The sequence below is a fragment of the Odontomachus brunneus genome, unplaced genomic scaffold (assembly GCF_010583005.1).
Source record: "Odontomachus brunneus isolate Ranch 3 - 2012 unplaced genomic scaffold, Obru_v1 Obru_scaffold_248, whole genome shotgun sequence".
Taxonomy (NCBI): Eukaryota; Metazoa; Arthropoda; class Insecta; order Hymenoptera; family Formicidae; genus Odontomachus; species Odontomachus brunneus.
Genome location: NW_022639698.1, coordinates 209,173 through 218,652, shown reverse-complemented (window position 1 = coordinate 218,652; position 9,480 = coordinate 209,173).

Here is a 9,480-nt window from a genome sequence, read left to right as displayed (position 1 = left end):
GGGGGGGGGGGGAATAATGTGGCAAGCAGGCGTATTCCAGCGCCGCCTCGGACGCCATCTGCCAAAACGGCATGGATATAGCCAGTTTCTCTCTGATCATTAGAGAGACTCTCGAAGGGAGCGGCGCGGTTTAGGCATGCCTCGAGCATCCCCCGCTGCTCCCATTAACCAACCCCACCTCCTCGTGGTGAGAGTCGGGCAACGTCTGGACGCCGCCGCGTCCAGACGGCCGACGGGGCCCTGGCTGTCCGTGCGCCCCAAAGGGCGGACCCTTCCCTCCGCCCACGTGCCCAATCCATGGTGAGATGTGGGGCCAAGAAAAGACGGGCTTTTCCCAGCGGTAACGGGAACGGTGGCGCTCCCCGCGAACCCCGGTGTCCGGAGGACTCGAGCGGTATGAAATCCGCAAAGACAGTCCACACTGTCCGTGCACTGGGGCGAGTAGGAGTGCCTCCCGGCCGTGCCGCTTCCTCCTCTCTCCAGCGGGAGCGGGACAGGGCGACGCCTCGGTAGGACCGGTACCTGAGCGGCTCGAGCGGTACGAAACCGTGCAGACAGCCAAGTTGGGCCGGGTACTGGGACCGGAGAAGGTGCCGCCCAGCCGCGTCGCTACCCTTCCCTCTCTTCCTTCCTTCCTTACACCTCCCGGAGAGGTATCCCACACTTGAGCAGTCCATCACCCTCCGTCTCCTCCTGCTGCATCTATGATGTAGGGGAGGAGGCAGGGACTGCCTCGCAGCCTACCGGGTCCTGCGTCCCTCCGTTTCGGCGGCAGGGCTGACAGAACCGGGGGCTTTTTCTTTCAGATGCAGAACTACACAGCATTGCCGCGAGCATATAATTGGCTCGGCGCCGCGGCCGTCGGCCCTGGACGGGACCGTCATGGCGCTAGCGGCACAGAACCCACACCACCTTCCCTTTCCTTTTCCCCAACCCTAGGTGGCCCTTTGCCCCGCCTCGCTGCATCCTTGATGCAGAGAGGGGGGCATGGGCTGCCGTAACAACCTACCGGGCCCTGCGTTCCTCCGCTTTGGCGGAAGGGGCGACGGAACCGGGGGTATTTTTCTCTTTCAGGTGAAGTATAAAACACAGCATTGCCGCGAGCACTGGCTCGGCGCTGCGGCCGTCGAACCTGGGCGGGACCGTCATATCGCTAGCGGCGAAGTACCAAATCCTCCATTTCCTCTTCTTCTCCTACCCTTGGCAGCCCATAGCCTTCCGCCCCCCCTTGCTGCATCCCCGATGCTGGGAGGGGGGACTTAGGCTACCTTGACAACCTTCCGGGTCCCTCGTCCCTCCGCTTCGGCGGAAGGGGTGACGGAATCGGGGGTACATCTCTTTCAGGTATAGCAGAAAACACAGCTTGCCGCGAGCACATAATTGGCTCGGCGCCGCGGCCATCGAACCTGGGCGGGACCGCCATGGCACTAGCGGCGCTAACCTAAACTCTCCGAATTCCTTCCTTTTTCCCCTACCCCTTGGCGGCCTATCGCATTCCGCTTTCCCTTGCTGCATCCCTGATGCAGGGAGGGAAGGCAGGGGCCGTTACAGCAACCTACCGGGCCCTGCGCCCCTCCGCTTCCCGCGGCAGGGTCGACGGAACCGGGGGTATATTTATTTTCAGGTCCGCAGGGGAGCAGTGCGGTGTAGGCATGGCTCTGACCATCCCCCACTGTGACCCCTTTCTTTCATTTTCTTCTTCTTTCTCTACCTCTTCTTGCTCTTCTTCTTCTTGTTCTTGTTCTTCTTCTTCTTCTTCTCGCCTCTCATGAGGCAGCGTGCTTGAAGGGCCGCCGGGCTGGGGGGTCCCGACATACCCCCCATTTAATTTAACTCAATTCAATATGGGCTTGTCTACCAAATTCGTTACCTGCGGCGGGTCGGTAACGTCGCGCCGGCATGAGGGGGTTGTGGTCCCAGGCCCCCTCAGGTCGTCATCGAGTGATGGGCCACGGGATGACCACCAAGCCGGCGCGTCTGCGGCGGGCGCGCCGGTGGTTAGGGTTACCGCCGTTGGAGCTTCGCCTCCAGGTCGCAGCCTTCGTGCTGTCTCGATTAGGCTGGTTAGGTGCGACGAAATGCCCACGCCGGGTCGAGTGAGGCAAAATACAGTAGGAATTGGTGTAGGGTCCGCGTCCGCGTCTGCGCCCACGTCCGCGCTCGCGAATGGTGATCGCTCGCTCGCGATGTCCCCTCAAATAGCTCCGGTCGTTTCCTCTTCATCGTTAAGGTCCATGGGCATTAGGGTTATGCAGCTGAACATGAGGCGTTCAGCTGTGGTTAGTGGCGAAGTCCGTCAGCTCGTAGCCGAGAAGCGACTGGACGTCCTGCTCTTGCAGGAAATGCACGTCCGGAAGCAAGGCTCGAGCTTCGCCATTCTCGGTTTAGGGCAGGGAACGAGGGTGGCCGCTGCACGCTCGGAACGTCCGTGGGCTGCAGTGGCAGTTTCAAACCCCTCGTTCCATATCATGGAGATCTCGCAGCTCAGCACCGCGCACTGTGCGTGCGCGGAAGTGCGGGCGCCCGGCTTCTCTTTCTACGTCGCATCGTGCTACTTCCAGTACAGCGACGAGATTGAGGGGCACCTCAGACACCTCGAGGCGGTGTTTCATTCGCTGAGGGGGAAGAGATTGTTGATAGGCATGGACGCCAACGCGCGATCCCCGATGTGGGGTGACCGCATGGTAAACGATAGGGGCGCGAAGCTCGAGGAATTCATCCGCGCTTGCGGATGGAAAATCCTCAACGCTCTCGGACAGTCGCCGACCTATTGGACGTCATGGGGATCGTCACATATTGACGTGACCCTGGCGACTCCGGCCATGAGCCAATTCTTCGGCGAATGGAAGGTCAGGTGCGACTGGACGACGAGCGACCACAGTGCCCTGGACATCCGTCTGAGGGTGCCGAGAGTCAGAGGCAATGACCGGCCTACCTCCAGCTCTCGGTTCGACGCGAGTCGTGCCGACTGGGAGAAGTACGCCGATAGCCTCATCGACCTTTCCGCGTCGAGACTCGAGGTCCTCAGTTTGGAGTCCGCTGGGGGGGTGGAGGGCTTCGCGAAGTCCATTTCTCAAGTTTTGGTCGAAGCCTCGGAACGGGCAATGCCCAGGAAGAGGCGTTTTAGAAAGTCCAACCCGTGGTGGACAAGACAGTTGACGATCCTGAAGAAGGACGTCTATAGGGCGCGGCGTGCCTTCCAGCGGGAAAACGCTAAGCCGCTCCGTGCCTCCGGCCGAAGTGCCTACCTCTTTTCGCTGAGGAGGTACACGAGGGAGGTGCGGAAGGCGAAGCGCGACAGCTGGCGGAGATTCGTGACGGAGGTGGGAAACTCGGAGCCATGGGGATTCGTGTACAAACGCGAGGCCCGGAAGCTCCGAGTGGACGAAGTGCTCAGCAGCCTCCGCCGCGATGATGGCTCCTCGACCACCACCATAGAGGAGACCGCCAGGCACCTGCTGGAGGTGCACGTCCCTGATGACCGGGCGAACGACGACACGCCGATGCAGCGTGAAATCAGGGGAAGCGCGTTCAACGCGCCCGACGGAGACGATGCCCCGCTCTTCACGGAGGCAGAAATCGTCGCCGTCGCGAAAACCCTGAAAGTCAGGAAGGCGCCTGGCCTGGACCTCGTTGAGGTTGCAGCGCTAAAGGCCGCCATTAAGGTAATCCCCGGTCAGTTTGTTAGGCTCTTTAACGGGTGCCTTCAATGGGGCGTCTTTCCCTCGATCTGGAAGGAGGGCTCACTTAGAATCTTCCTGAAGGGCGAGGGCAAGGACGCGAAGGACCCTAAATCTTACAGACCCATCTGTCTCCTCTCCGTTGTAGGGAAATTCTTCGAGAAGCTTCTGAAGAAGCGACTCGATCGGACGTCGATGGCGCCGGGGAGACTCTCCGATCGGCAGTTCGGCTTCATGGCCGGAAGGTCGACGGAGGACGCGATCGTTGAGCTGCGTCGGATGGTCTCCGCCTCCGAGCGGAGATACGTCTATGCGCTGCTCTTCGACATAGCCGGCGCCTTCGACAATGTCTGGTGGCCTCTAGTCCTGGAGACCTGGAAGAGGCTAGGCTGCCCTCAAAATATCTTCCAGGTTCTCCGAAGTTATTTTAGCGATAGGAAGGTTAGCGTGTCCTTTGGAGACATTCGAGTCTCCAAGGACGCGAGTAGAGGTTGCCCTCAAGGCTCGGTTTTAGGTCCAGCGTGCTGGACAGTTATGTTCGATGGGCTTCTCCGCGAACTAGAGAGGGAGATAGGTAGGTCGTTTATCGCGTACGCCGACGACCTTTTGGTCACGGTCGAAGGCGACTCGCGGAAAGAATTAGAAGAAAGAGGGCAACGTGTAGCAAACTTAGTTAGGAATTGGTGCGAGGGGGCCAAACTCCAGATCTCATCGCGTAAGACTGAGGCAATCGTACTCAGGAGCGAACCGATCAGGAGGGCCCCCATCGGTAGACGGGGAGGAGCGCGTCCGGACCGGAAACGTAAAGCCCACTGGGCCAAGAAGACAAATCTCGCGGCAAGACCACCGACCATTCGTTTAGGAAATGAAAAGATCGCGTTTAAGAAAACAGTTAGGTACCTAGGCATCCATTTTGACAGGGACATGGGAGTATCCTCCCATTGTAGATACTTGAGCGACAAGGTCGGGTCGCTCTTTAGTAAATTAGCTAGGATGGCGGGATGTCGGTGGGGATTGCGCTTCAGTGCGCTCTCCGCGATCTACCGGGGCGTGTTCGCGCCGACGGTGGCTTACGCCGCTGCCGGGTGGGCCGACCTGTGCGCGGGGGCTGACCTGAAGGTTCTCAGGACCCTGCAGCGCCGAGCGCTCATCTCGACGACCGCTGCGTACCGCACGGCGTCGACGGAGTCGCTCTGCGTGGTTGCTGGCGCGCTTCCCGTCGACATTCTTCTCCGCGAATATTCGGCGCGATATATGGCAAGGAAGGAGATGGATGCCAGGCTATGTGATGCAGTAGTCCCGTTCACCGGGAATCTTAAAGAGACCCAGGGTCTCATTAGGGGCGAGGCGTACAAGGTGTGGCAGGCTCGATGGTCTTCTTCGAGCAAAGGCCGCACTACGTACGCCTTCTTTAGTAATGTAGAGCGCAGGGTTGATGCGCGGTGGGTCTGCCCTGACCACAACGTGACACAAATGATCACCGGACACGGCAGGTTCCAGGCACGCCTTGCGTCCTTGGGCCTTGTGAAAGGTGAGATGTGTGTTTGTGGGGAGGGAAGCGACACGGCCGCGCACCACCTTCTGCGCTGTCCCGAATTCGAGCCGCAGCGGAAGGCTCTTCGGGAGGTTGTTCCGGCCGCGAGCTGGAGATGGCCGGAGGCGGCACATTACTTCGTGTCGACTCCAGAGGCCTACTCCATCTTCGCGGCCTTCTGTCGGGAAACCCTCTTCTTAAAGGGTCCATATTAGATTTCACAGCGGCCTACCCGGGGGATGTCGGAGCCTCCGGGCATGGGTAAACGGCCTCGCAACCTTCGCGAGATCACCGTGGACCCGGGCCGCTGAGGTAGGAAATTACTAATATTTTATTTTATTTTCAGGTCCTCCTCACCTCCATCACCTAAACCAAATACCCATTCCTTTTCCCTTCCCATCCCATCCAAAGGGTCAGAGCGTGTGTCTGGGCGAGACACAAGTGAGCGGGCCTCCCCGTGGTCCCCGTGGGCGTGGGGCGCGCGCTGCAGCCACAACGGCAGGCGGCGCGCGCGTCACGGCTAAACCGCTCATCCTGCGAACACGTCCCGCAGGCGCTGCTGGATTTTTCCATTGCCCCTTCCCCTGTCAGTGGTTGACATCGCTGGAGGGCGGATGGTAGTATGTGGCGTATAGCCTTCATGGCTGAGGAAGCAAAGCGCGGCATCCTACGGATGTCGGGCTTCACACTAACTGTCCCTATCTACTGACTCTCGAAGAGAGCGGCGCGGTCTAGGCATGCTTCGAGCATCCCCCGCTGCTCCCATTAGCCAACCCCACCTCCTCGTGGTGAGAGTCGGGCAACGTCTGGACGCCACCGCGTCCAGACGGCCGACGGGGCCCTGGCTGTCCGTGCGCCCCAAAGGGCGGACTCTTCCCTCCGCCCACGTGCCCAGTCCATGGTGAGACGTGGGGCCAAGAAAGGACGGGCTTTTCCCAGCGGTAACGGGAACGGTGGCGCTCCCCGCGAACCCCGGTGTCCGGAGGACTCGAGCGGTATGAAATCCGCAAAGACAGTCCACACTGTCCGTGCACTGGGGCGAGTGGGAGTGCCTCCCGGCCGTGCCGCTTCCTTCTCTCTCCAGCGGGAGCGGGACAGGGCGACGCCTCGGTAGGACCGGTACCTGAGCGGCTCGAGCGGTACGAAACCGTGCAGACAGCCAAGTTGGGCCGGGTACTGGGACCGGAGAAGGTGCCGCCCAGCCGCGTCGCTACCCTTCCCTCTCTTCCTTCCTTCCTTACACCTCCCGGAGAGGTATCCCACACTTGAGCAGTCCATCACCCTCCGTCTCCTCCTGCTGCATCTATGATGTAGGGGAGGAGGCAGGGACTGCCTCGCAGCCTACCGGGTCCTGCGTCCCTCCGTTTCGGCGGCAGGGCTGACAGAACCGGGGGCTTTTTCTTTCAGATGCAGAACTACACAGCATTGCCGCGAGCATATAATTGGCTCGGCGCCGCGGCCGTCGGCCCTGGACGGGACCGTCATGGCGCTAGCGGCACAGAACCCACACCACCTTCCCTTTCCTTTTCCCCAACCCTAGGTGGCCCTTTGCCCCGCCTCGCTGCATCCTTGATGCAGAGAGGGGGGCATGGGCTGCCGTAACAACCTACCGGGCCCTGCGTTCCTCCGCTTTGGCGGAAGGGGCGACGGAACCGGGGGTATTTTTCTCTTTCAGGTGAAGTATAAAACACAGCATTGCCGCGAGCACTGGCTCGGCGCTGCGGCCGTCGAACCTGGGCGGGACCGTCATATCGCTAGCGGCGAAGTACCAAATCCTCCATTTCCTCTTCTTCTCCTACCCTTGGCAGCCCATAGCCTTCCGCCCCCCCTTGCTGCATCCCCGATGCTGGGAGGGGGGACTTAGGCTACCTTGACAACCTTCCGGGTCCCTCGTCCCTCCGCTTCGGCGGAAGGGGTGACGGAATCGGGGGTACATCTCTTTCAGGTATAGCAGAAAACACAGCTTGCCGCGAGCACATAATTGGCTCGGCGCCGCGGCCATCGAACCTGGGCGGGACCGCCATGGCACTAGCGGCGCTAACCTAAACTCTCCGAATTCCTTCCTTTTTCCCCTACCCCTTGGCGGCCTATCGCATTCCGCTTTCCCTTGCTGCATCCCTGATGCAGGGAGGGAAGGCAGGGGCCGTTACAGCAACCTACCGGGCCCTGCGCCCCTCCGCTTCCCGCGGCAGGGTCGACGGAACCGGGGGTATATTTATTTTCAGGTCCGCAGGGGAGCAGTGCGGTGTAGGCATGGCTCTGACCATCCCCCACTGTGACCCCTTTCTTTTCATTTTCTTCTTCTTTCTCTACTTCTTTTTGTTCTTGTTCTTCTTCCTCTTCTCGCCTCTCATGAGGCAGCGTGCTTGAAGGGCCGCCGGGCTGGGGGGTCCCGACATATTCCCCATTTAATTTAACTCAATTCAATATGGGCTTGTCTACCAAATTCGTTACCTGCGGCGGGTCGGTAACGTCGCGCCGGCATGAGGGGGTTGTGGTCCCAGGCCCCCTCAGGTCGTCATCGAGTGATGGGCCACGGGATGACTTCCAAGCCGGCGCGTCGGCGGTGGGCGCGCCGGTGGCTAGGGCTACCGCCGTGGAAGATTCGTCTCAAGGTCGCAGCCTTCGTGCTGTCTCGGTTAGGCTGGTTAGGTGCGACGAAATGCCCACGCCGGGTCGAGTGAGGCAAAGTACAGGAAGAATCGGTATAGGGTCCGCGTCCGCGTCCGCGATCGCGAATTGTGATCGCTCGCTCGCAATGTCCCCTGAAATATCTTCGGTCGTTTCCTCTCCATTGGTAAGGTCCACGGGTATTAGGGTTATGCAGCTGAACATGAGGCGTTCAGCTGTGGTCAGTGGCGAAGTCCGTCAGCTCGTAGCCGAGAAGCGACTGGACGTCCTGCTCTTGCAGGAAATGCACGTCCGGAAGCAAGGCTCGAGCTTCGCCATTCTCGGTTTAGGGCAGGGAACGAGGGTGGCCGCTGCACGCTCGGAACGTCCGTGGGCTGCAGTGGCAGTTTCAAACCCCTCGTTCCATATCATGGAGATCTCGCAGCTCAGCACCGCGCACTGTGCGTGCGCGGAAGTGCGGGCGCCCGGCTTCTCTTTCTACGTCGCATCGTGCTACTTCCAGTACAGCGACGAGATTGAGGGGCACCTCAGGCACCTCGAGGTGGTGTTTCATTCGCTGAGGGGGAAGAGATTGTTGGTAGGGATCGACGCCAACGCGCGATCCCCGATGTGGGGTGACCGCATGGTGAACGATAGGGGCGCGAAGCTCGAGGAATTCATCCGCGCTTGCGGATGGAAAATCCTCAACGCTCTCGGACAGTCGCCGACATACTGGACGTCATGGGGATCGTCATATATTGACGTGACCCTGGCGACTCCGGCCATGAGCCAATTCTTCGGCGAGTGGAAGGTCAGGTGCGACTGGACGACGAGCGACCACAGTGCCCTGGACATCCGTCTGAGGGTGCCGAGAGTCAGAGGCAATGACCGGCCTACCTCCAGCTCTCGGTTCGACGCGAGTCGTGCCGACTGGGAGAAGTACGCCGATAGCCTCATCGACCTTTCGGCGTCGAGACTTGAGGTCCTCAGTTTGGATTCCGCTGGGGGGGTGGAGGGCTTCGCGAGGTCCTTTTCTGAAATTTTAGTTGAAGCCTCGGAACGGGCAATGCCCAGGAAGAGGCGGTTTAAGAAGTCCAACCCGTGGTGGACAAGACAATTGCCGATCCTGAAGAAGGACGTCTATAGGGCGCGGCGTGCATTCCAGCGGGAGAATGCTAAGCCGCTCCGTGCCTCCGGCCGAAGTACCTACCTCTCTTCCTTGAGGAGGCACACGAGGGAGGTGCGGAAGGCGAAGGGCGACAGCTGGCGGAAGTTCGTGACGGAGGTGGGAAACTCGGAGCCATGGGGATTCGTGTACAAACGCGAGGCCCGGAAGCTCCGAGTGGACGAAGTGCTCAGCAGCCTCCGCCGCGATGATGGCTCCTCGACCACCACCATAGAGGAGACCGCCAGGCACTTGCTGGAGGTGCACGTCCCTGATGACCGGGCGAACGACGACACGCCGATGCAGCGTGATATCAGGGGAAGCGCGTTCATCGCGCCCGACGGAGATGATGCCCCGCTCTTCACGGAGGCAGAAATCGTCGCCGTCGCGAAAACCCTGAAAGTCAAAAAGGCGCCTGGCCTGGACCTCGTTGAGGTTGCAGCGCTAAAGGCCGCCATTAAGGTAATCCCCGGTCAGTTTGTTAGGCTCTT